Source organism: Mytilus galloprovincialis, chromosome 12 (genome assembly GCF_965363235.1).
Source record: "Mytilus galloprovincialis chromosome 12, xbMytGall1.hap1.1, whole genome shotgun sequence".
In the NCBI taxonomy this organism is placed as follows: Eukaryota; Metazoa; Mollusca; class Bivalvia; order Mytilida; family Mytilidae; genus Mytilus; species Mytilus galloprovincialis.
Window position 1 is genome coordinate 64,864,638 of NC_134849.1, and position 27,833 is coordinate 64,892,470.

At 31.6% G+C, this 27,833-nt stretch overlaps 1 protein-coding gene and 2 long non-coding RNA genes across 3 annotated transcripts in view; 2 read left to right on the forward strand and 1 right to left on the reverse strand.

Annotated features, from left to right (window-relative positions):
- LOC143054573 (uncharacterized) overlaps positions 1-27,833 on the reverse strand; it is a 422,571-nt gene that overhangs the window by 170,980 nt on the left and 223,758 nt on the right. The window lies entirely within an intron of this gene.
- Positions 4,679-7,471, forward strand: LOC143054582 (uncharacterized). The gene is made up of 3 exons (XR_012971741.1): positions 4,679-4,767; positions 5,447-5,584; positions 7,169-7,471. It is a non-coding gene; the product is annotated as an uncharacterized LOC143054582 (long non-coding RNA).
- On the forward strand, positions 22,870-27,069 carry LOC143054580 (uncharacterized). The gene is made up of 4 exons (XR_012971739.1): positions 22,870-24,463; positions 24,981-25,186; positions 26,221-26,421; positions 26,677-27,069. It is a non-coding gene; the product is annotated as an uncharacterized LOC143054580 (long non-coding RNA).

Sequence of the window (27,833 nt, forward strand, 5' to 3'; positions counted from 1 at the left end):
TAAATGTTTAGCACAAATTGTTTTTCCATTTTATGATTAACCATCTTATACATTTTTATGATAAGTTTCAACGCTATGAAAAATACCTGCATATTATATTTGACAGCGAACTCGTGTACGGCGGGAACGATTACACGACGTTGTTGCGATTAAAACATAATTCAACGTAATTTAGCGCCATACTGACAGACGTCGTGAAAATTTAAGGTATATGGCTTTTATTGAAAAAAACAAGCACATGGACCCCATTTATTTCTTTTGCAATCAATCAAGTACTGTTTCAAGAACACTCCGCCAAAATTTCAGGAAAAAATCAACGATCAAACTTTTTCTACACTTCCGAAAAGACGCAAAAATAGGGTCAATTTCTTTATTTCGGATATAGCAATCTTAATCCGGAACATGATGATTTGATTTAATCTTAAACTTGTTTCAGCATGTCGATGCCATGGATCAAGCGAATATTTTACAAAAAAACCGGTTAAGTTATGACTTTTCGTTCAAAAGTATTGCTAATTTCTTTAAAAGTCATAATTTATGAAATTTCAAGGCTTTTCCTTCAAATATGCAAATTTCGAACCACATTATCTCAAAAAGTAAGTCATGAAGGTACTTTTTTCTTTGCATATTTGAAAAGTATACATTGAAATTGACCTTCTATCAAAATTTTAAGAAAAAATCAACGAGGGGTTTCTTCTGTATCGTACATAACACTACTGGGCGATTCTCTGTTAAAATCAGCTGAATGTTTTATCAATGTTCTTTTTTTAAAAGAAATATTAAGCTTCTCAATACATGCAATAATCAAAACAAGTGTTTGTCAAACTGCTTCATGTACAATGTTTTAATCCAATGGTTTATATCATGTTTATTTTTTCGAAATTATTATTTTATTAAAATGTCAAAGAAACTATTTTGTCCACGTTTATTGAAAATTGAACAAACCAAATTAATCTCAGTCAGGTTGTCTTGTACCATCTTAAATGGGAAATGCTGTTTTTGTATATTTCTAGTACAAAATGCAAACCACAACTAACAACACTGAGCCATCTGCTGTCAAAATACAATCAACAGATAATCTAGCAGCTCAACAAAAATCTCATGTGAAAACCTTCCAGATATTGGGTTGTCTGCAGATTGTGTTCGGTGGAATTGCTCTACTTTTGAGTTTAGTTCAACTATCAGGGACGGCTTACATATCCGAGGCTACATTATCGTTATATGCATGCTGTGGATAAGTAAGTGTACAATTAAATGTTTGAGAATATTGATTTTCAGAAAATTATTTACAGTGCATATTTCATTTTGTTTCCTCTAAGACTTTTATTTACATTTTTAATAAAAATGTACTTTATCGAAAAAGTGTATACTATCTTCTGTATGTCCTCTCAAATACAAAAACTGTTTTGTTGTCGTTTTTTTTTCTTCAAATTTATAAATATCAACTTCAAATCTATTTTCTCTGTGTCTTTATCAATAAGCTATGCTAAATATCAAAGGTACCAGGATTATTATTTATACGCCAGACGCGCATTTTATCTACATAAGACTCATCAGTGACGCTCAGATAAAGATAGTTGTTAAGCCAAACAAGTACACAGTTGAAGAGCATTGAGGACCCAAATTCCAAAAAGTTGTGCCAAATACGACTAAGGAAGTATATTCCTGGGATGAGAAAATCCTTAGTTTTTCGAAAAAAATAAAGTTTTGAAAACAGGAAAATCATTAAAATGACCATATAATTGATATTCATGTCAACACCGAAGTGCTGACTACTGGGTTGGTGATACGACAAGATTTGTTTTGATGTCTTTATAAGTTCTACGCGTATGGTCTAAATACTTATATGGTCCGGAACATATACATGACCAAAACAGTATATAGGGGTTTGCTCAATCAGAAACTTTATTCGATTAACAATTTGTGTTTTGTGTTTGTCATTCTCAAATTATATTTTTTTTTAAAACGAAGTTTTGATTTTTCATATGATTATAGTTTGTCTTTACTGGATGCATACCACAATGTATGTCAGGGAATACCATGTGGAGCTCACAATGCCAGGTAAACATATCTGGATAAACTATAAAAAGCCTATGCAAAATGTCTCCTGCACGAAATATAAACAACGCTGTCCGAGTTACTAGATATGAAGATAACACATCTGTTACGTAGTTGACAAAAATAGAATGCAACATATTTATTATCAGTATCTTCAAAGAAAGAGAGTTGTTTTTGTTTAAATTTCTCAATCAAAATTTGACATCTGTCAGTTAAAAGATACATTCCTTTCTACAGTTGGAAATGAGAAATGTGAAATTGGTACTTAATATGAAAACTTGAACTGAGAATGGTCGACTTTGGTGTAAAATTTCAAGATGAAACAATACAACCTGGACATGAGAAATGTCAAGATGAAACTGATAAAATTCGAGATTTTGAAAGTCGTTTTGTATTAGAATGATAAAATCACATTGTTTGTCAAATACCGAAATCCAAGCGACCGTAAAATGTGAATCCTTAGTCCGAAAGAAATCATATATATTGATGAAAAAGAATATTTTAACGTAAAAAAAAAGTATTTGAGGAAAAAATATTTGATATATTTGTCAATGAGGCAGCAAGCAACTCAATAGGTCAAATACCATAAATACATTTTACAATGAATACAACAAAAAGTAAGAGACAAGTGGAAAAACATCAACCAATAAATCGCTCTGAGACAAGATAAAGAATATTGTATCGAATTGTATTGTTAAAAAATATCGTTTGCCAATCTGCATATTCTCTGTATTCAATTACACCAAAAAAATGTTTATACAATTTAAACACAAGAGTACACACACTGAAATGTCTCGCCTTCTTTACTAATCATTGATTTTATGTTGATAGTCCTAAGTATAAAGCTTGATTACAACTGTCACATAAACTTAACATTAACCAAGATAGCTAAACAAACCCAATCAACCATGAAAAGTAGGTCAAGGTCAGATGAACCATGCCAGGCAGACATGTACAGCTAACAAAGCTTCCATACAACAAATATAGTTGACCTTTTACTTATAGTTTAAACAAAATAGACCAAAACACAAAAACTTAACACTGTGCAATGAACCGTGCAATTGAGGTCATGGTCAAATAAAACCTGCGGGACTGACATATAGACCATAATATATTTCCATACACCAAATATAGTTGACCTTTTGCATATAATATTAGATAAAAAGACCAAAACTTAAAAACTTAACTTTGACCACTGAACCATGAAAATGAGGTCAAGGTCAGATGACATCTGCCCGCTAGACATGTACACCTTACAGCCATTCCATACAACACATATAGTAGACCTATTGCATAAAGTATGAGAAAAACAGAACAAAACACAAAAACTTAACTATAACCACTGAACCATGAAAATGAGGTCAAGGTCAGATGACACTTGCCAGTTGGACATGTACAGTCCTTCTATACACCAAATATACTAGCCCTATTACTTATAGTATCTGAGATATGGACTTGACCACCAAAACTTAACCTTGTTCACTGATCCATGAAATGAGGTCGAGGTCAAGTGAAAACTGTCTGACGGGCATGAGGACCTTGCAAGATACGCACATACCAAATATAGTTATCCTATTACTTATAATAAGAGAGAATTCAACATTACAAAAATTTTGAACTTTTTATTCAAGTGGTCACTGAACCATGAAAATGAGGTCAAGGACATTGGACATGTGACTGACGGAAACTTCGTAACATGAGGCATCTATATACAAAGTATGGAGCATCCAGGTCTTTCACCTTCTAAAATATAAACCTTTTAAGAAGTTAGCTAACGCCGCCGCCGCCGCCGGATCACTATCCCTATGTCGAGCTTTCTGCAACAAAAGTTGCAGTCTCGACAAAAACCTTTCATTTATATCTATACCCTCATATCTGTCACTTTTAATTCTAATTGAAGCAACACCTGCTCTAACAGAATATGCACCTCTGTATACATACGCTGTGAGAAAAATAATTTGATTAAGAATACCTGTTAGTATGATATATGATGTTTCCATATATTACCTAAGCCTTATTTGGTACAACGTTTTTGAATTTTGCGTACCTAATGCTCTTCAATTTTATATTTGTTTGGCTTTATATCTATTTTTGATCTGAGCGTCACTAATGAGTCGTATGTCGACGAAACGCGCATCTGGCGTATAAATCAAATTATAACCCTGGTTTCTTATACCTTTGATAGCTATATAAGCTAGTTAATGTAAATGGCATTTATTCTGGACATAATAAAAAAAAAAGGTTGTTATAATAGACTAGCACATTTGCACCTAATTCTTCAAAAGATATCAAGTAAAATTCAACTTTTCAAAACGAGTTTCATGTTAATGCTTGAATGAGAAGGCAGCCGGTTTCGAATTTATAAGTCGGTATAAATGTAATTAATTATTAATATTCTAATGGAATTGCATGTAAGGTGGAGAACATGTATAGAAAATAAACAAACAAGGAAACTATAAATCACATCAAAATTATAGCAAACAAAGAACAATGTTAATAAACGATAATCCAGAGTCAACAAAAATAGAATAGAAAATGAAGGAACAAGGCCTTGTACACATTCCATAAAAATCTAGTTAGAAAAATACAAAATAAATTAGTGTTATTCTTTTCCTACTTCAGAAAACTGGCTTCATTGTGTGTAGTTTTATAGGAGCATTCATTAGTTCCCCAATTACATTTTTTATATCAATTGGAATGGGAACTTTGGTAAGTATTAATACTATTTAGTCGAATCCTTTATTATAATTTCACTACTAAGAACTCTAATCTAAGGAAACACAAATATTGTTAATTAAAAGAATATTACATTAGTGTAAGAACGGCTAACGAAATGTTCGTTAGACAGGTACATAGAAGTCTTATGGCAATATACATGATGATTGTAAGAAAACTGGACTTTTCGTTTTGTAATAAAATAAATCTCAATGTAAAGAACACATTAATCTTGAGCTTCGTGAAATAAAATACACATTTGCTATTTGAATTTTTCAAGTAAAACACAATTTATATATATAAACCAGAATATCTCTGAGAATAAAATGAGATAAGTGTTATACCATATGGGATATGCCGAAAAATAATGTTGGTCTTTGTTATATTTGTTTGTTTGTTTGTTATTTTCTGAATCGAAATAATGATATTGCCTGAAGAAGTAGGATCAAATAACATGTTTATGTATCTTAAATCAAGATGCTTCCTCTTCCCAAAACTAGAAATTTGAACGTCTAGCTATTGCAGACAAAAGTGCACATAAACCTGAATAGTCAGATATTGATTTGTGTATTATAAAAATAAGCATGTACACCCGTGATCATGCTGAAAAAAAGTATTTTTTCTTAGTACAGTATTATTGTTTAACATATACGATTGATCATATATCTTTCAGCAAGGCCGTGATAAGTCAAGTAACTCGAATATTTTTTCATATGACATAACGTTATTGTCATGTGTCCTAGGACTAGTTGCACTTATTTCAGCTTCCTACTGTTGCTGCTGTTCACGTTTGAAAACACCAAATCAACAGGTAAGGTTACAAGATTTCTATTTTGCATTGATATTAAGCAAACAGTTATGTGAAAAGTAGATATGGGAAAGAAAGTATAAAAAAGATGTTACAGAAGTTTAAGTAAATCTGGTATTAATGCAATGCAATATCCATCATCTAAGATGACTCTTTTGAAATATGTGAAAGTTTCATGACAATTACAATCTTCACAACTCCACCTCATCATATTACTTTTAACCAGAAGTGAAGAATAATTAAAAGAAGAAAAAACACTTATAATAGCATTAAACACCAAATAGCAACAACTTCAAGAGAGGACGTAACATGATAGGTAGGAGTTCTATGTTGACTGGTCTTTTGGATAAAAGTTAATATACACTGTTCTACTACATAAAAAAGAAATAAGTCTAAAAGCATATGTTTTTATTGGAGTCACATACGTGCTCTATTAAAACAGTCGGAACAAATTGTGACATGCAGAAGTAGGTGATAATTTCAAGAAACATGGAACCTTTTCACAAAAGAGGGACGAAAGATACCAAAGGGACAGTCAAACTCATAAATCTAAAATAAACTGACAACGCCATGGCTAAAAATGAAAATGACAAACAGAAAAACAATAGTACACATGACACAACATAGAAAACTAAAGAATAAACAACACGAACCCCACCAAAAACTAGGGGTGATCTCAGGTGCTCCGGAAGGGTAAGCAGATCCTGCTCCACATGTGGCACCCGTCGTGTTGCTTATGTGATTACAAATCCGGTAAATAGTCTAATTCGGTAGATCACATTCATGAAAGGGAAGGGGATTGTAGTTACGACGTAAGGAACATATCCGATATCATTTGTGAAACGGTTATTCCATAACGGTCAACTAACTCGTGATGGCGTCCGTAAAATTTACGAAGGGATGATTTCAACTTCACCATTTGGAACTCTTGGTTTAATAGCTTCCTTGTGAGCAGTAACCCTCTATCAAGAAAATCATGATAGGAAATGCAAGCACGGGAATATCGTATCAATTAGGAGATATATACCCCGTATGCAGGTGCTGCTGGAATGTTGCTACTTAGAAATGGAAAGTTCACAATTGGAAAGCTGAAATCATCTCTTTTGTCGTAAAGTTAATGCAATGTAAACGTTACCATTACGACCAGACATAGCGTAACGGTAATACATACTAAATATATTCATTTAATGCTACCTTCCCAATTTAACAATAGCCCGACATGAAAAACTTCAGATTTCCATATTTCTATACATCGATTTTATTCTATGGATTTCAATAAATGGTAAACGATTGTACCGGAAAAAACAAAATTCGAAGATTTTTTTCAACAATGTTGCATATGACTTTATACAATCTTGCTGTACCGTTTTTATCTTTCATAGGTGGTCGTCATGTATATCCATGTTTATATTCAGATTCACATAAAAACAATTATTGCAAAATGGTACGCACAAGCAGCACATGTATTGTAAACGTAATGACCAATTGGCAACATGAAAGCTGCCTGAATTCTTTATTTCTATCTATACCTATACATTTTATATATTTATAAGTTCCAATATCTTTAACTAAATTAATTTTTAACAGACGGATGTTGTCATGAGCCATTCACAGCGTGAAAATGCACCGGAAGATCTAACACAAGCACCAAATATGCTGCCATCGATTGATTCGTCAGGATATACAGTACTGCATCCTAGAGTACAACTGTACTATATTGTTGGCGTAGCTGATCAAGGGGAATTGGTAATACACAGAATCCAAACATTGCATGCTCTGATCCACCAGTATATATAATTGCCTAAGAATGTTACTTTTATATGCTAATGATAATAATGAAAACAGTTGTTATATTTAATTAATACACCGTTAAACTAATATGATAATACATGTGTGCAGCTTATAGTATTTTTTCAAACAGATATTGTAATAGCTTTATGCACATTTTGCTGTTAAAGTGGTATGAATTTCAAAATTTATTCTTGTTCTTTAGAATCAAGCGATTTTGTGTTTAGGTACAAGAATATGTAACTTGTGCATCCAAAATATCGCTCTTTGCTTTCTATTGTGCGTGTCCCACTTTTGGTTAGCATCTATTATGTGAAACGCAGGATTCAAAAAGATGTCCTGTTTTTAAGAAAAGAGGGACGAAAGATACCAAAAGGACAGTCAAACTCATAAATCTAAAATAAACTGACAACGCCATGGCTAAAAATGAAAAAAACAAACAGAAAAACAATAGTACACATGACACAACATAGAAAACTAAAGAATAAACAACACGAACCCCACCAAAAACTAGGGGTGATCTCAGGTGCTCCGGAAGGGTAAGCAGATCCTGCTCCACATGTGGCACGCGTCGTGTTGCTTATGTGATTACAAATCCGATAAATAGTCTAATTCGGTAGGTCACATTCATGAAAGGGGAGGGGATTGTAGTTACGACGTAAGGAACATATCCGATATCATTTGTGAAACGGTTATTCCATAACGGTCAACCAACTCGTGATGGCGTCCGTAAAATTTACGAAGGGATGATTTCAACTTCACCATTTGGAACTCTTGGTTTAATAGCTTCCTTGTGAGCAGTAACCCTCTATCAAGAAAATCATGATAGGAAATGCAAGCACGGGAATATCGTATCAATTGGGAGATATATACCCCGTATGCAGGTGCTGCTGGAGTGTTGCTACTTAAAAATGGAAAGTTCACAATTGGAAAGCTGAAATCATCTCTTTTGTCGTAAAGTTTTGTTTTCAACCGACCCTCATTGTCAATTTCTAGATGTAAGTCAAGATATGAAGCCGACTTAACTGTATTTGTAGTATCCTTTATCTCCAATGCGATGGGATAGATGCGTTCCACATAGACACCAAATTGTGAATTGTTTAGTGAAAGAACGTCATCTATATAGCGGAAAGTAGAGTTAAAGGATATTGCTAACTTCTTATCTTTCTTCCTAAGAAGTTCCTGCAAGAAGTCAGCCTCATAATAATAAAGAAACAAGTCGGCATGTAGAGGGGCACAGTTTGTTCCCATTGGGATGCCGACAGTCTGTTGAAAAACACGTCCTCCGAACGTTACAAATATGTTGTCAATCAAGAAATTAAGCATCTTGATAATATCGGTTTCAGAGAATTTTTTGTTTGAATCAGAGTGATTCTTTACAAGTATGATTTATCCCTCCCAAAGACAAGATACTTGTATCTACGTTGGCCATTCTTTTTTTATATTTTTTAAGAAAGGTGTCCTGTAAGTAAGAATATTGTATAGATATTATATGCCCATTAGCTGCACTGAAAAAAGTCTTTTTCGTATTAGTGTCATCTAATTGCTTACTCACATTTCATTTTCACTCTAGGGGAATAAAAATACATTCTAGATAACACGATTACGATTGTAAGTATCTATAAAAAAATCTCCAATCAGTGACACTCGAATAAAGAAAAGAATGAAAAGGGTCAAATACTACGAGGTTGAAGAGCATTGAGTATCAAAATTCAAAAAGGTTGATAGAAAAAGTGAAGGTAATCAATATATTACTGTGGTAGTATAGTTTTCTAATTGGCAATCATTTTCTTCACTTATATATTGCCATAGCAAGGACAAATATATTATAGTTTTTGGGCGATACATAAAATTAATATTTGTCCTTGGCAGTTTATTTGACATGAAAGACATGTTCACCCCAAAATATAATGATACCCAATTTGTAACATTTGTTTAATTTTGAAGGACGAATAAAGCTTAATATAATCAAAGACAGCTCAACCATATCTAGTATATTCAAAGCAACAGAAATGGAACATTTCTAATTCATTTGACATATTTGTTCTATCATAGAATGGATATTTAGAACTATAAAATTATTCTTTTTGCAAGTAGAAATAGAAAAAAAATTCAATTGATAATAAATTGAAATGGTTTGTATACAATATATTACCAGTATAAAATGTGCCTAAGTATAATATACTTGTCAATGAATAATAAATTCAGTTTACATAATATTCATTTTTATTATTGGATTGTAACAGTGTCTTAATGTTTGTATTTGTGAGTCATTAAGCTATGAGGAAGTCTGTAGATTGCCACGGTTAGTGAAACCGAAGATTTGTTAGTATAAAATTATGTTGCACACACTGAAAAAAATGGCAAACTTTTTAAATGGAATCAATTGTTTAATAAGATAAAGGAGACACTTTTTGATAGTGTTGGCAATTTATGATAACATTTTTATATAAAAGGATAAAAGAAATAACCAAAAGTTTTGGAAATCATATACAACACAGACAACCAACAAATTCAACCACAAAAAAACCCGTGGTATAGCCAAAAATCATATGATCTGTTGAAACATGTCGTTGTTTGGGTGAGTAAACACATTCCCATCCAGCTATATAAGACTAAGATGATGCTGAATGATGTTCAGTGATACAACATTATGAAGACGTATACATACATGTATACAAAAGATTAATACAAGAGCTTACTAATGTCGGATGTTAATTAATGTATAAGATATCAGTAAGTGGACCTGGTTGTAACATGATATGACACACAAAACTACATATGATTTTCCTATATAAATCTTAATACATAACAGTTCTTACTTTTAACCCAATTAGAGTATGCAAAAAGTAAAATCACAAAAATACTGAAAGTCCATTATCACATGGCAAAATCAAATAACAAAACGTATCAAAAACGAATGGACAAGAACTGTCATATTCCTGACTTGGTACAAGCATTTTCAAATGTAGAAAATAGTGGATTAAACCTGGTTCTATAGCGCTAACCCTCTCACTTTAATGACAGTCTCATCAAATTCTGTTACATTTACATTGATGCGTTAAATAAACAGACACAATAAATAAAATAGTCAAAATATGGGTACATCAGTCATCATCGTATAACAATTTTAAAAGGACCAATTTAACAGAACACAAAAACATCTACTATCTACGAACACATTCATTGATTTGATTGTCTGACGTCAGAAAATTTTATACGTCACATAAATTTGTCGTTCAATGTGCATACAAACAATTTTAAAATTTACATAGGCAATGTTAGCATACAGGGTTAAAAAATCAAAAGTATGTAAGAATAAATTTCAGAAATAAACAGAGATTTAAACAACAAATAATAATTTAATTTTGGATGTAACGCGTCTTCTGCTTGGCTGACGTCGTTTTGTTTATCATATCATAGACCAAATTTTGTCATGTGACCACGACTTCATCAACGTTTTGTCGTGATTTACACCGGTTTTATTTGAATTAGGAATTAAATTATAAGAAATAACTTTGTTACTGTAATATTTTTTCAGTCTACTCAAAATAACATAAAAAATGTTGTGCACACTGTCAGATTACGCACGTTATTCAGTGTGCACAATATTTGTTATGTAATTTTTTCATATAGACAGAAAAAATATTACAGTCACTCCTTAAATAATAATAAAAAACCAACAACTACACCACCACAATCATCAAAGAAAACAAATAAGATAAAATAAAACAACAAAAATGCAGACATACGATGATAGACACTTATTATGTTTTAAACGAATGCATTTAAAATATTGGTTAATTTAATCACATTAAATTGTTGTTGTTTTTTTATGATTTAGTAAAATATGCAAATCACAAGTGACAACAGTGGGTCAACTGCTGTGATAATATAGCCAACAGAAAATCCATCACCTCAACACATATCATATGTGAAAAGATTTCAGATATTGGGTAGTCTACAGATTTGGATTGGTGGAATATTAGTAATATTGAGTTTATTTGAACTGGCAGTAATTTGTTACTTTTTCGCTCTTATCAGATTTGTCTTACCAATATGTATATGTTCTGGATGGGTAAGTATGTTATAGTGAAGTTGAAATATTCCCTTCGTAAATTTTACGGACGCCATCACGAGTTGGTTGACCGTTATGGAAATAACGTTTCACAAATGATATCGGATATGTTCGTTACGTCGTAACTACAATTCCCTTCCCTTTCATGACTGTTACCTACCAATTTAGACTATTTACCGGATTTGTTATCACATAAGCAACACGACGGGTGCCACGTATGGAGCAGGATCTGCTTACCATTCCGGAGCACCTGAGATCACCCCTAGTTTTTGGTGGGGTTCGTGTTGTTTATTCTTTAGTTTTCTATGTTGTGTTGTGTGTACTGTCTGTTTTTCTTTTTCATTTTTATCCATGGCGTTGTCAGTTTATTTTAGATTTATGAGTTTGACTGTCCCTTTGGTATCTTTCGTCCCTCTTTTATAATTTATTACAGATTATTAATTTTATTAATATTTCATTAGTATATATTTTACAGTACAGTTTACTGTTGTTTTCATATGCATTTGCATTTGCATTTTACTGTTTGTTTAGTTTTTCGAGAAAGTGGATACTTATTATTCTATGTTACCGAAAATACAAAAACTGTTTTGTTGTCGTCTTTGAGAACGTAGCTTGTTTTCTTTTGGATTTACATCTCGTATGTCATTTGTGTTGTATATCTGCGATGTATATTTACGCAGCAGCTGGATTTCAATAGTTGACCTTGTGTGTCTGTTTTGTTTGGCTTTATAAATATTCTGATATGAGCGTCACTGATGAGTCTTCTGGCGTACTTAACAATAATCCTGGTATCTTTGATAACTATTTACACCACTTGGTCGATGCCACTGCTGGTGGATGTTTCGTCCCCGAGGGTATCACCAGCCCAGTAGTCATCATTTCGGTGTAGACATGAATATCAATAATGTGGTCATTTTTATAAATTTCCTGTTTACAAAACTTTAAATTGTTCGAAAAACTAAGGATTTTCTTACCCCAGGCATAGATTACCTTAGCCGTATTTGGCACATGTTTTTGGAATATTGGATCCTCAATGTTCTTCAACTTTGTACTTGTTTGGCTTTATAAATATTTCGATATGAGCGTCACTGATGAGTCTTATGTAGACGAAACGCGCGTCTGGCGTACTAAGTTATAATCCTGGTACCTTTGATAACTATTGGTAGCACACTCAATTTTGGCAATTCAACGGAACTATTAAACAACTGTTATACAAGTGAAAGGGTAAGGTACATGTAGCTAGACAACTAGGTTGAACCAACAATTTTCCTTGGAAAATGTATACCAATATGAAGAAAATGACAGTTGTTTTCCATTCGTGTTATTGGTTGGTAAAGTCTTTCCTTTTGAAGTCACCCTAAAGTGTTTTCATCTACAGTAACAACTTGATCTATTACTATTCTGAAAGTTATTCTTAGTCTACTTATACCCACCAATACTCCATTCTACTCGCTGTACTAAGAGCATGTCGTAAAGCCAGATACTTAGTGAAGCGAATAGGTTCCAACTGAAAAAAGTCAACCTCGAAACCCGCTAGAATAGAGAGAAGGGGCTATAAAACAAACATTTACTGAAAGGGGAAAATATCCCAATGAGCAAACTGCTAGAAACATTGACAAAACATAAAAGGCCCCCATTTGTCTTTACTCAAAACCCTTTCTCAAAAAATGTTACATGTTATGACCTTTTTATCATATGCTTCAACAATGGAGAAAAATAACAGATTCATACATTGATCCTTTTACGTGGTTCCCAAATAGAAGTTCAAAGAATGAAAAGTTCACGGACGTCGGACCCCCAATTTAGTACATTCGATATGAAGTCTTTCTATCATATGTCTGAACAGAGAAGAAAAATATTTTAATATGGACGAATCGACAAAAATATACATAATTAACACTGTTTGGAAAAGTTCACTTTAAGTTTGAATTGTAGCTTTGTACACTAATTTGTAATGTTTTTCACTGAAAACGTAGCATTGGTGTGTATTTTCCGGAATTTGCCGAGTATTACCGGAATGGCATGCGATAACGTTACGGAAAGGCATGTGATAACAATCGAAGCATGTGATAAACTTTTCATATCAGCCCGCTTAGAATCATTTTATAGTACAACAAACATGGAACAATAATGATCATAAAACTCTTCCAAATTTTCAATGTTTTCACATGCCTCTATAGGAAATGTTTCTATATATATGGATGTAGTGATGCTGTTGTTGGACAATTATAGTATATTTGATTCATAATTTAACTTCTTTATAAAGTTTTTGACTGTTTTAGTTATTGCATTCAAGTTGTTTATTTGCCTTACATAAAACTATTGTCGGGCTGATATGGGGTCTCGGGATGATACCCAGGCTGAAATGCAAAAGGCCATGTATTAATCTCTATATATCACACCTAGTCAAATAAGATCTACAGTTACTTTTATATCGCACCTTGTCAAACAATGTGAAACTGATAACAGGAAATTTCAACTGGTGGGGAAATAATTGTTTACATTTGTTTGACTACAATGTACTTTCACAATATCACAACAATTGTAAGAAGTACTTGAACTTTGACAACTGTTTGATTCAAATATGAATGAAAAACCACGTGACAGAAAACACTTGAAATCACGTGATAGTTTTTATGGACAAGGGTCTGGATGGGGTTTACAGAATAAAGACTGATGGGCCAAATCTACAGAAAAAATAGAATAGAGAAAAATAGTGTAAACAAAATAAAGAATAGAGAAAAATAGTGTAAACAAAATAAAGAATAGAGAAAAATAGTGTAAACAAAATAAAGAATAGAGAAAAATAGTGCAAACAAAATAAAGAATAGAGAAAAATAGTGCAAACAAAATAAAGAATAGAGAAAAATAGTGTGAACAAAATAAAGAATAGAGAAAAATAGTGCAAACAAAATAAAGAATAGAGAAAAATAGTGTGAAAAAAATAAAGAATAGAGAAAAATAGTGTGAACAAAATAAAGAATAGAGAAAAATAGTGTGAACAAAATAAAGAATAGAGAAAAATAGTGTAAACAAAATAAAGAATAGAGAAAATAGTGCAAACAAAAAAATAGAATAGAGAAAAATAGTGTAAACAAAATAAAGAATAGAGAAAAATAGTGTAAACAAAATAAAGAATAGAGAAAAATAGTGTAAACAAAATAAAGAATAGAGAAAATAGTGCAAACAAAAAAATAGAATAGAGAAAAATAGTGTAAACAAAATAAAGAATAGAGAAAAATAGTGTAAACAAAATAAAGAATAGAGAAAAATAGTGTGAACAAAATAAAGAATAGAGAAAAATAGTGTGAACAAAAAAAAGAATAGAGAAAAACAGTGTGAACAAAATAAAGAATAGAGAAAAATAGTGCAAACAAAATAAAGAATAGAGAAAAATAGTGTAAACAAAATAAAGAATAGAGAAAATAGTGCAAACAAAAAAATGGAATAGAGAAAAATAGTGTAAACAAAATAAAGAATAGAGAAAAATAGTGCAAACAAAATAAAGAATAGAGAAAAATAGTGTGAACAAAATAAAGAATAGAGAAAAATAGTGTGAACAAAATAAAGAATAGAGAAAAATAGTGTAAACAAAATAAAGAATACAGAAAATAGTGCAAACAAAAAAATAGAATAGAGAAAAATAGTGTAAACAAAATAAAGAATAGAGAAAAATAGTGCAAACAAAATAAAGAATAGAGAAAAATAGTGTGAACAAAATAAAGAATAGAGAAAAATAGTGTGAACAAAATAAAGAATAGAGAAAAATAGTGTGAACAAAATAAAGAATAGAGAAAAATAGTGTGAACAAAATAAAGAATAGAGAAAAATAGTGTGAACAAAATAAAGAATAGAGAAAAATAGTGCAAACAAAATAAAGAATAGAGAAAAATAGTGTAAACAAAATAAAGAATAGAGAAAATAGTGCAAACAAAAAAATAGAATAGAGAAAAATAGTGTAAACAAAATAAAGAATAGAGAAAAATAGTGCAAACAAAATAAAGAATAGAGAAAAATAGTGTGAACAAAATAAAGAATAGAGAAAAATAGTGTGAACAAAATAAAGAATAGAGAAAAATAGTGCAAACAAAATAAAGAATAGAGAAAAATAGTGTAAACAAAATAAAGAATAGAGAAAATAGTGCAAAAAAAAAAATAGAATAGAGAAAAATAGTGTAAACAAAATAAAGAATAGAGAAAATAGTGCAAACAAAAAAATAGAATAGAGAAAAATAGTGCAAACAAAATAAAGAATAGAGAAAAATAGTGTGAACAAAATAAAGAATAGAGAAAAATAGTGTGAACAAAATAAAGAATAGAGAAAAATAGTGCAAACAAAATAAAGAATAGAGAAAAATAGTGTAAACAAAATAAAGAATAGAGAAAATAGTGCAAACAAAAAAATAGAATAGAGAAAAATAGTGTAAACAAAATAAAGAATAGAGAAAAATAGTGTGAACAAAATAAAGAAAAGAGAAAAATAGTGTGAACAAAATAAAGAATAGAGAAAAATAGTGTGAACAAAATAAAGAATAGAGAAAAATAATGCAAACAAAATAAAGAAAAGAGAAAAATAGTGTGAACAAAATAAAGAATAGAGAAAAATAGTGTGAACAAAATAAAGAATAGAGAAAAATAGTGTAAACAAAATAAAGAATAGAGAAAATAGTGCAAACAAAAAAATAGAATAGAGAAAAATAGTGTAAACAAAATAAAGAATAGAGAAAAATAGTGCAAACAAAATAAAGAATAGAGAAAAATAGTGTGAACAAAATAAAGAATAGAGAAAAATAGTGTGAACAGAATAAAGAATAGAGAAAAATAGTGTGAACAAAATAAAGAATAGAGAAAAATAGTGTGAACAAAATAAAGAATAGAGAAAAATAGTGTGAACAAAATAAAGAATAGAGAAAAATAGTGTAAACAAAATAAAGAATAGAGAAAAATAATGCAAACAAAATAAAGAAAAGAGAAAAATAAAATAAAGAATAGAGAAAATGGGCGGTTAGAACATAAAAAATAGAGGAAAGTGAGCAGCTGGAACACAACGAATAGAGAAAAATGTCCTTCAAAATGAAAGAATACAGAACTGAATGACACACTCACCTCATAGACGGAAGTTTTATAAGTATATAACCTCAAGAATGACAAAAATAGATTTCAATAAATCATACATAAAAAACAAGTATCGAATACATCATCATGTATTAACTAAAACTTAATTTTAACAAAACAGATATAGAAACCACTTGAAAGCTTGTGTCTGATCTCTGAAATAATGAAGAGCATTATTATTGTTGTAACATTCATTTAAATGCCAAACTGCGAAAAAAAGGGTGTGTTATGTTTTCTGTTCTGTGAGTCAGTTTGTGAGTCCTTTCCGTATCAGGTTTCGGTTTTAAATATTTTACCATGAAAGTGTGATCACATCTTTTTGAAAGTTAGATCAATTGATCATTATAATTTGAATTTTTCAGATGATAAAGCAGATGACGGTTTATTATGTGAGCTTTTCAGATGATATAGCAGATGACGGTTTTGATGCCGATTACATGATTCACGGAACTAAGAACTGTGATAGTTTGAAATAAGTACTCTTAGATTAAACTTGAAACTAAGTACGGATGACAAATTGCAATTTAGAGCTGATTTCATGGTTCACTGACCATGGACATAGACTAGAGTTATGGGAACATTGTGTCCTATGAAGACATTCTTGTTGTTTTATAAAAATGTCAATAGGACCGTATTGCTATTTAGTCCAATACATAGACAACTTCCTGTTGGGGTCACGTGTTACAAAAACAAAGGTCACCAGTAATGAGCTAATTGCGGAAAATGTTTAGAAAAAGAACATTTTGACATTTTGATACTAGAAGTTTATGGACCAATTTTTCCGACGTAGTCGGTATAGTTTCGGTTTGTGTCCTTTGATCTTAAGGACGCTTAACTATGGCAACAGAATACGCATACTTGAAAATCCTTTCTGTGATTGGACAAAATGCTGTCATGGTGGGTGATTTGGTTGTGTTTGAAAAAACGTCTCGTTAATTATATCGTGATGGAAAGCAAGTGAAAAACTATAAATATTTGAACTAGATCTTACAAAGATTTATATTTTTATTAAAATAATTGTTTCTCCAATAGCTCTTTGCATCCGTGACAACTGTCTATTCGGGACAATTATATAATTTTTAATGTAAACTTTGTTGTACGAACGTACATGACTTTTAGAACGCACTCACGCATGTGAGATTTCCGCGGGGTTTTGATTTTGATATCAGGATTTCAACGCAACGAGAAAATCCTCTTTTGAAATAAAGAGATTGCTATAAAAAAGGGGGACGAAAGATACCAGAGGGACAGTTGTCTCGATTATCCAGACGCTCCGTATGCATATGTAGTTATTGTTGGCTGTAAGAACGACAACTCTGGTGCATTGAGGCCAGAGGAACTGTATCACAGTCAAACTTATAGTTACGTATATACATGGTATAGATGCATACACAAGTTTCTCAAAGCAAATGTAGCGTGCATTTAACTAACTTATACGTAATGATAAAAACTGAGAATAGAAATGGGATTCGACTAGGTTATGACACGGTATCGGGTTCTCTCATGATGATCGAATCTAGTTGGTTGACATGTAGCTGTTAACTTCATTCTAAATTCATTGATAGAGAGTTGGTGTTTAACGAGGAAACTATTCAATCAAAGTATCCCAGGGTAAAGTGGGAAGAAACTCTTTGGAAGTGTTACGGACTCCTCCATGATTTGATTGATCAGTAATTGGAATATCTGTGTCGCAGATGACCACTGAATTTGACATGTAGAATCCGCAATACCGTTCTCCTTTCCTAACCATTTTGATTCATCGAATAAGCGCAATAGTTCAAAGGAGAGAAGGGGATCGTCCCTTGATCGCTTTAAGTTTAAAAGAAATCATATTCTTTCGATATATATTAATTTTTAAAATACTATCATCCAATTTGATTTTCAATAATCGGGAATTACCTCTTTAGACATCTCCGGATCCACCCATGAAAAGGGACCTTTGTAGAATGTTGTGAACTAGGAATTAAGAACCATTTAAGGTAATCTTAGTTAACCACGGGTTTGAGACGGATTTTTTTATACTAAAATGTTCGATTGACAGTTTGTTTTTTGTATCGTGTTTTTTTCGTCGGTTCATCTTTCTTCTTTTGGTATAAAATTGAGGAGATGTTGTATAACTTGCGACGAGATATATATCAATCAGAGTTCAAAAAGAGTGGTAGTAAGGAATAAATATAGCTACACCACTGTACGGCCTTCAACAATGAGAAAATCTCATACTGTTTGTCGGCTATGTACAGGCCAAGTCTTGAAAAGTGTCTCAAATTACAATCCAAAATTATGAAATCACAAACTAAATATCTTATTTCCAATACTTATTTATTGAAACTTCTATACAACTTTAACATTTGTCATTCTTTTCCAACGTAATGTAAAGTAAGAACATATTGTCTTGTTCCCAGTGGTAAGCAAGTGTAAGGACGATTGTAACATTATGCACATTGAATTGTCTCTCGTTAATCAGACAAATCATTAAAATGTGCAATCACTAATTACAAATGTTTAGATGAGTATCCAAGGAGAAACATAGGAGGGGAGAGATCCGGGGTTTGATATCTTATGTTCTTTTTTTTTGTATTGTTGAAACCCCTCCTTTAAAAAAAAAGAATTGAACTGCGCCTGAATGTTGTATAAGTTTATTTCTGATATAATTTATGATTGAGATGTCCGATACGTAAGAAATGTAGGATTAATGCCGAAATTTCAAGCGTTTTGTAAATATGTTTTACTTGTAATTACTAAGTGTATTAGAATCATCCCGCAAAAAGAAGGACAACACTCTCAACTATAACTTAAGACCATACGAAAGAAAAGTGAAACACTATACATATTTGCTGATGATTACCAGCTATTTCATCCTTCGGGAGACTGTAAAATGGGGCTCCGACATTCAATATAACAAGTTGGTAAATGGAAAGTTTGATGATCCCAAATGTTTCTTTATAAAGTTTCTTTTTCAAATTTGATCAAATAAGGTTGTATAATTATAAGATATAAAGTTTGATAAAATGGGAAATAAATCTGAAAATTTGTTACATTCTTTTTTTTAGAACGAACAATTTAGAATAAAGTGCATGGAGTCTTAAAATGGACGAAAGTAATTACCGGACCACCTGATATAACCACCAGTTTTTTGTTGGGCTTCGTGTTGCTTAGTCTCTAGTTTTCTATGTTGTGTCTCTTGTACTATAATTGTTTGTCTGTTTGTAATTTTCTTTTGGCCATGGCGTTGTCAGTTTATTTTCAATCTATGAGTTTCACTTTCCCTCTGGTCTCTTTCTTCCCTCTTTTTAAGTGTTTACAAGGCAAAATTAATAAATAACTATATTCAATTTACGTATTAGTATTTGCTAACATGTTAAAAGTATTGTAAACGAAGCTGTAGTAGTCGTTAAATTATATATATGATGCAAAGCGCCATCAAAATTGGTTGTAGTGAAATACATTTCAGGGACCTACCTCTTCAAATATATTTTCCTGATACATGTGTCAAAATTCATTACTAAAGTTTACTTAGTGCATTGAAGCATCAACATAATCAGCTTTTTCCTTATTTTGTAAATTTTAGATACCAAAAATCAGCATCGAAAATTTTGTATGAATATATATCATATTGAAAATTAAGGTTAGGCTAAAACAGTGGGCAACAGTGGGCGACTGTTTCTGGTTGGGTTAAATTTTAACGAAAAAGTAAGTGCTTTTTCAATAGAAAAGTACTTAATTATAATTTTAAATGAGACGTTTCCTTTTCTAATTATTTCAAACAGAAATGTATATACATGATATATATATCTATACTATTTAGTTTCAACAAAATTGATATTTTTTCCGATAATTGAAAATTATTTGTCGGAAATACGATTAAATCAATTTAAATAATTGATCTTTGATCTTTTTCACGTTTTAATTTTTCAGAATTTATACATGCACACCTTTATAATGTATATATATAAACGTGTGTTACACAATGTACAAGGTATATCCAAAATTAAACCGATAAATCCCCGATCTATTTATAAGTTTTCCGAAAAAAGAAATTCTGCGTTAGCAATCTATAAATGTAGATACATTATTTTATCGACTTGTATATGTATCGATAGACAAATTAAGTGTGTAAAAGGTAGGTTAAGATTAGATCAAAACTGATGCAATATATGGTAATGAGTTATAAAACGGTGAAAACGTGTACCAATAGCGCGTTTCCAATATTTCATTCAATATCAAAATGGTTTCGAATTGAAGTTGTATTTTTTTTGGTCTCAATCATTCAATACCATATTTTCTGATTTTAATGAATTTTATTTCAATTTATATTGTTAATAATCATTTTAATAATGTTTGGCGTGGAAACAAATCTTCGAGAACGAAAACAACCAGGAAAAAATAAAAAAATTTAAAATAAACAATCTCCGACTGTTATAGAACGACTATTTAACTTTAAGATTAAAGATTTTTTTTTCTTTGGTATAATCATACTGTGATCCCCAATTTGAAAATAAAATTTAGTGTGGTTAAGCTGTAACAAACAAAAAATAAAAAAATATTCCGATTCTAATTTTTTCCTTTACCTCATAGTGTTATAATAATGTATTGTAAATTACTATTCCAATGTTATTCTTAGACTGTCATGGTCTATATAGATTTCTAAAACGGACCCATTATTTTCAAAAGGGGTGGGCCGGGATGTGGAGTATTTTTTTGGGGGGAGGGGGGGGGGGTCGATAACGACATATTTACGAACACAACCCGATTAACTATTTATCGTTTTTTTACTGGTATTTTCCGATCCCTACCATACAATATTTAGGAAAAAAATGTTTGGAGAATCAGTTGGCCAGCAAGTGTTGTTGATGATAATAATGATGATACAAAAACAACAATAAAAGTGTAAATACAGAAAATCTTATACTAAAAAATAACTTTTTTTTTTAATCAAGGGGTGGAGAATTTGGGTTGGGAAAGGGGTTGATAGTACTCCCCGCTCTGCGCTTTCCAATGAAGCCGTCACTTTATGCAATGATTTGTACGCACGAACTAAAATATACAAGACAAAGTATTCATAATTTATAATGTAAATTTATGAAGTTATATTTTTCTATTTGTTTCATTAATAAGATAATCTTTCAATCAAGAGTCTGATTGTACTATATTTGTATATGTTATTGTAATTTTTCCATATTGCCCCTTGTGTGCCCTAGTCAAGATAATTATGCCGTCTGCTGTGGTTATTTTTCGATTTTGACTTTTTGTTGATCCCACATTGACGTCGCAGGAAGGCGTCCCAGAAAGAATTTAAATAGCCTTGCCAGACGTCATGATTATTTGGACTATGTGTATTGATTTGAATTTTTTTTTTAACTAATGCAGTATAATGTAATTCCTCATATATTCTATCCTATTCTATTCAAACCTGTTCTTTTTTTTATCCTATCATCTATTATTTTCGGTTCTTTTATATCCTATTATTTTCTATCCTGTTCTTTTCCATTCTATTATATTCTAATATATTCTAGGAGTTACCAATCAGGTTACGTATTTATGACACACAACCACGTGCGTCGTTGTTTGTAAACAAACAGCTTACAATGTATATTCTGTAAACATGGAAACGTTTTCAACTTACTTAAAACTGTGTGTAAGACAATCTAACGTTCAGATTGTATTTAAGACCGTATAACGTTAATATTGTACAGAAGACATTACGCTTGATTAAAAGTCATAATTATTTTTATAAACAAAACCAATACAAATATAAACTACGACGCGCATCATTCTGTATCTGTATCTGTATCCAATGAATTTCTGCCAATATAGGCATACCTCCGTTATATGCAGTAAAACAATAAAATTAGTTCCACCACCGCAATAGTATAGAATATTAATCCATCAATATATTTACACTATGAGCATTATGTACACAGTTCACAGTTCAAATTACGATACTTATTTATCCTTTTATATGTAAAAGATAAAAATTGTCTGTATACTATTAAAATAGGAATATAAAAATTCTATTTATAATATTTAGCCTAGGCGATCTGCAAAAACCCTATTTGACCTTTCTAACTGACTATTAAGTTCATCTTCCTCCTACTATTTATCAAGTCAATTTTTGAAAGTATTGTATGGTATCTCTATATAGAAAACATAAATGATATGAAAAGTGGTTAAATATATTTGTAAATAAAACCATTAAAGCACAGACGAGATTGGATCGAGCAGCTAGTTTTGGTTATTTTTTCGTTCATAACGGTAACAGACAGGCATTATAGCTAGTTCACATTTATTGACATTATGATGCATTTTACTACTTAAATTGTCCTATTTGTTTTCTAGATTTTTCTGCAATTATGTCTTGTACAGAAACTTCAGATATTGTTCTACAAGGAAAACACCAAACCAGAGCCATTGATTCAAGAATGTGCGAACCAAGAGTATTCCAAAGATCATTTAGTGATACTGGACAAGGGCCTCTCATGCTTTCTCGTTCTGTTCAAACTGACCTAACACCAGAAAGCACGTGTTTACAAGATACTGACGACACGCATAAAATTGATATGACAAGTTACACAGAGGATGATACAGGATATGAAAAAGTTTGCAGTGACCTGAAAGAACTTAAAGATAAGGTCCAGCAACTGACTTCAGCAATAAACCTTTCGAGTCCAGCGCAAATACCAGAAATTATAAATAGACTGAAAACATTTGCCAAAATTAAAGAAAATTCAACAAATTTAAGACTGACCATAGAAAGACTAGAAACAATGGTTGACAAAACAATGTCTTCGGATGTCGAACACATTATAAACCATCAGGAGTTTACGGCAATACGCTATGGTACTGCTTTAAACAATATTGACACCGTCAGTAAAGTTCAAAATGAATCAAGCTTACAAAAAAATAAAGAAAGCTACAACGTACTTGGCGATTTATTGCGAGTACACATTTACCCACAGTCTAAATCACAATTTTTTCCACTCAGTTTAAAAACTTATTTTGAGAGTTTTTCAAGTGACACGCCAGTATCTCACGTCGATTCAATGTCAAATGAACTTCTGAGAGTGTCATCGTATAGCAATTTCCCACGAGACATTAGTATAAATCTAATTAAAATGGCTAAGACTGGTTTTTACTACATTGACGGAAGAAAAACAAAGTGCTTTTCCTGTGGAATTACATATGACAGATGGAAATCGGGTGACGATCCTGTTGTTATACATAAAATGCTGTCACCATCATGTGCACTCCTAGCCGAACCCCGATTCGCATCGTCTTCAAATCAACAAGAACAGACAACGGTTGTTCCGAATAATACTGATTCTACTGTTGACACAACAACTGTTACAAGTCAAGGTTTGAATCAGTCAGAAAATGCTTCATCAAGACCTGAACCAAGATTACAAATACGTTCATCTTATAATGGTACCAGCAACAATGTACAGGAAAGACCAGGACACCAAATACGTTCACCATCTAATAGGGACAAAACTAGCTCTGCAACGGGGAACGAGAATAGTCAAGAAACACAGACATCCAATGAAAACCATAATGCTACTGAAACCAGTTCATGCCAGCATAACACCGAATTCGAATCACTTGGAATACACCTAGAAAAGCCTAAGTATCCTAACTATGCCTGCTTGACTGTTAGAATCAGTTCCTTTGAAGGCTGGCCGTCATATTTAGACCAATCACCACGTCAGATGGCTTTGGCTGGTTTTCTGTTTGCTGGTTACCATGATTATACAAGATGCTTTTTCTGTGGTGGAGGACTGCGAAACTGGGAAGCAGGTGACGATCCATGGGTTGAACATGCCAGATGGTTTCCGAAATGTACTTTTCTGAAACAAAACAAGGGAGAAAAGTTCATTCACGCCGTTCAGAAAAGACAAGCTGAAATAGTGAGTAAAGATGTTAAACACAATTCAATTAACCCGAATGTACATTGCTAAGAAAATCATAAAAGCAAAATTATGGAAAAAAACCCCGGTTATTATGATATCAATGATAAAAATGATAACTATGATACTACAACTTGACAAACATAAAGATGATTTCAATGAAAAAACGAACGTTCTTATCCGTTTACGTGCAAAACATGAAACCCCCTCCCCTGATACAAAAAAAAAAAAAAAACACCAAATCGGAATTATTTTTAGTAATCAGGGACTTCTTATGGAGTGCAATGCGATTTGATGTGTGGTAGAAAAATTGTATATTCCGATGGTGTTTTTTTTTTTGATCAATTACATGGTGGTTGCTGTTCTTCTGAGTAACAGTATGCAACATGCCGTTAGATTGTTTTCCAAAGAACACAAAAGATCAGTATACCAGTTTGCATACATGATTTATTCTAATTCATGAGTTCCTAAATTTTAATCATTGACATTTTTAAAATGGACTTTTTACATGTTTCAGGACCGAGAAACCAATGCAACAAATGAAAATAAACAAGAGACAACATCGAGAGCTCAAACTTCCTCCTTTGCTGTTAATACGAGTACTACTAGTACAACACAGAGTGATATATTACAAACATGTTGCAGCAAGAAGTGTAATTGAAATGGGATATACAGATCAACAGGTTATAAATGCTTTTCAGCATCTAACGACTTCAGGAAAAGGTATTAATTCTTGATATTTTATTACACGTGTAAACATGATGCAAATAGTGCTTTCTGTTCTATAATATTTTTAGAAAAATCTTCTTCGACTTAAATAAAACCCAAATATATATATAACAAATGGCATTAAAACTCCCTTTTAGAAATGCATAATCCGATATGCCAAAGACCAACATTTGATGTGCAGTTACATAAATCAATGGTGGGTATCGAGGCACAAGAATAAACAAAACCATCAAATGAAAGACCATTCAATTAAAGTTGTAGCCTCAATTCATGAAATGTGGTTTTACACTTAAAAATCGATATTAATCATAAACAAGTGTGTAAAGGAGACAATAACAATCGAAACCAATGAGTTAACAAAGACTCAAAAAACCAAAGGACATTTACATCAACAGTTATAAATAATAATTAAGAAACAACACGAACTCCACTAAAAACCGGGAGTGAAATCAGGTTCTCCGGAAGGGTAAGCATTTCCTGTACTGTATACGGCACCCGTCGTTTTATTTCTTTGTTCAGTTCGGTAATGATAGAAGGTTCTTATGACTAAGAAAGAATATCAGATATGATTTCTGACACACTTTTGTCATAATGGCCAATCAGCTCATGATGGCGACTATAAAATTTCTTGAGTGATGACCTTAATTTGATTGGTTCATAGCCCTGTCTTAGCAACTTTTGAGAAAGCAGTATTCCTCGTTCAACAAAATCAACGTACTTTGAGCTAGCGCTAGAGTAACGTATCAATTGAGACACATATACTCCATATGCTGGTGCTGCTGGGATGTTGCTACACAGAAATGGAAAGTTGACTGTAGGAAAATTAAAATCATCGCGTTTGTCATAAATTTTGGTATTCAACCTACCATCAGTAGTCATTTCGAGAAAAAGGTCAAAAAGCAGATTTATCTGTGTCGGTAGTATCTTATTGTTGCAAATCAATGGCTGCCGCGCATTACTTTTTTTCTAGATTACTAACATCAAATATTCAATTATGAATATCATATTATTATTCATAATCATTTTAGATTTACACAGCATATCAGCAACAGATGTTATGCACATTTTACTAGATGATGAAGCTCATCCGCAACAACAAGGAGCAACAGCAGACGTGACTCAACATGGTAATAACACGAACAGGATAGGTGACCATATATCAGATAGTACCAGTACTCGGTGCAATGGCTTAGATAACACAGTAGATGAACAAAGTTTACTGTTTGACGGTAAGCTTTCTATTCCTTTTCTTAAGTTTTGCAAATAATAAAAAAACTAAAGAAAGCTACAACGTACCTTAATAAATTGTCTTAAAAGTATAACAGTATTCAGCGTTTAAATCAATTTTAAATGTTTTGTAGTCACCTTGTTTTTTTATCACACATATTTATTAACACATGTTATCAAATACAAATGTATACGAATATAACGCTACAATAATTTTTTGCTCTAAGGTAAATATTAGATGTATTTTCATATTGCAGATACAGAAAATCTGATAGAAGAAAACAGACAATTGAGGGACCAGCGACTCTGTAAAGTATGTTTAGATCTAGAGGCAACCATTGCATTTCTGCCCTGCGGACATATTGTGTGTTGTATTGACTGCGCTCCTGCCATGAGAAAATGTCCCGTATGTAGGACGTACGTAAAAGGAACTGTAAAAACTTATCTAGCATAATTTACTTTTCAGCGGATTCATAAATCAAATTTAACAATAAAAAAGGAGATCATTGCACATCTATCGTATTAATCAGTGTTAGAGGATATAAACGAGCAATAAGGGAAGTTAGATATATAATTATGTTTGTTATTTACAAATAACTGCTGCGTTAACTTAAAGTAGTTTGACATTTATAAATACTTGTACAATTTACATCTACAAAAATAAAAAAAAGTCAAATATAGACACGTCAAAGTCTTTCCGAATTTTTGTTTTGTTTTGTTGATTATGTTTCCTTGTTTGTTATCTTAATCAACATCAATTTTATTGTTAATTTCTAAGGTTGTTTTTTTACTTACATTGCTAGAGCATAACTATTTTGATATTTCATAATGTAATTATTTAATGACTTTTGTTACTTTTGTTGTTTATAACTCGGGTAGAATAAACAATTATGTTTTTGTATTTTCATAACTAGTGATTCACTTTATACATGGTCACTTTGCATAACTCCACGAGAAAAGTGCACGTGCTAATTGTTTTAATAATATTTTCTTTTACCATTGTTTTATATTTATATCTGTTGATATTTTAATTTCTCTCAGTATATTTTTATTGTTATCCAATGGTTCAACAATTGTTAATGATATGTTATTGCTCTTTATGATGTTATTTTAGTAAACTAGATTTGCAACTGTGTTCACCATATTTTACTATTTTATTGTTAATAAAATAATTATTTAAAAGACTCAAATTTTTATTATATTAACCATAAGGCTTAACTTAGATATTTATGAACATCCCTGGATTTATTCCGTCCGGCATAACACGCTCAACCATTGCAAACGCGGAGAAAGTATTTGGCTGTATTTAAAATAACCCTTGGAATTATTCACAAGGGTTCCGTAGGTTGCTTTATATATTAATTTTCTGCCGCTTTGTTAGTACTTCTTATTCGGGTAAGTCTAAATGTTCAGC